The 1,212-nt window shown below is 39.2% G+C and overlaps 1 protein-coding gene across 1 annotated transcript in view; it reads right to left on the bottom strand.

Annotated features, from left to right (window-relative positions):
• The window catches only part of KIF15 (kinesin family member 15), an 85,058-nt gene that overhangs the window by 75,124 nt on the left and 8,722 nt on the right, over nt 1-1,212 (bottom strand). The window lies entirely within an intron of this gene.

Genomic DNA, 1,212 nt, shown 5'->3' with positions numbered 1-1,212 from the left:
TGAGCCCAGGAGTTGGAGATTGCTGTGAGTGATGCCACAGCACTCTACCCAGGGGGACAGCTTGAGGCTCCGTCTCCAAAAAAAAAAAAAAAAAAAGAGTTTTTGTCTTTATGATGGTGCTTTCAGCTGTGTACAATGATGAGTACCCATACAACCATTCTGTTTTTTACTTCCTGAACAATATTCAATAAATAGCATGCGATATTCAACACTTCATTAGAAAATAGATTTTGTTAGATTATTTATCCCAACTGCAGGCTAATATAAGTATTCTAAGAAAGTTTTAGGTATGCTAGGCTAAACTATGATGTGCAACATTTATTAAATGTTTTATCAAATTATTTTCAACTTATATTGGGTTTATTGGGACGTAACCCCATCATAAGTTGAGGAGGCTCTATACATCATGGTCCTATGCATTTGTCAAAACTATAAATCACAAAAGCTGAACTTTAGGGCGGCGCCTGTGGCTCAAAGGAGTAGGGCACTGGCCCCATATACTGAAGGTGGCAGGTTCAAACCAGGCCAAAAAAAAAAAAAAAAAAGCTGAACTCTAAAGTATGCAAACTAAACAAACAAAACACATCAGTTAAGATGTTGGATATCCCAGAATGGAATGCATCTAACTGTATTAAGAGTTGATATAAATGCACTAAAGTCAGTGGGTGAGAAGAAGCTTAACTAAGTAACCTTAGAAATAGGTTTTTACTAGAAATTATAAGGTTAAAAAAAGGAACTGTACATAAATACTGAATTCAGTAAATCCTTTTCTCACAGGGATACAGGTAATTCTGAAACTGTTTTACATGTATACTGGGTTTGAACACTTCAGTAGGTGGATGATAGATGGCAAAAGCCAGGTTTCTCACAGTAAGCAAGGAAAGTTAGAGATAAATAAGAAAGGAAGGCTAGAATAACCCCTGTGGTGCTAAATTAGAGTCAGAATCATCAGAATGAGCTCATATTTAGCTTTATATAGAGAGGGGGTCACACCTGTAATCCCAGCACTCTGGGAGGCTGAGGTGGGCTGATTGCCTAAGTTTAGGAGTTCAAGACCAGCCTGAGCAAAAGCAAGACCCTGTCTCTAAAAAATAACACCCGGGCAATGTGATGGGTGCCTATAGAGCTACTTAGGAGGCTGAGGCAAGGGACTCATTTGAGCCCAAGAGTTTGAAGTTGGCTTGGCGCCTGTGGCTCAAGTGGCTAAGGCAC

The sequence above is a fragment of the Otolemur garnettii genome, unplaced genomic scaffold, assembly GCF_000181295.1.
Source record: "Otolemur garnettii isolate 467f Iridium unplaced genomic scaffold, OtoGar3 scaffold00082, whole genome shotgun sequence".
Taxonomy (NCBI): domain Eukaryota; kingdom Metazoa; phylum Chordata; class Mammalia; order Primates; family Galagidae; genus Otolemur; species Otolemur garnettii.
This window is presented reverse-complemented; position numbering and strand designations above follow the sequence as displayed.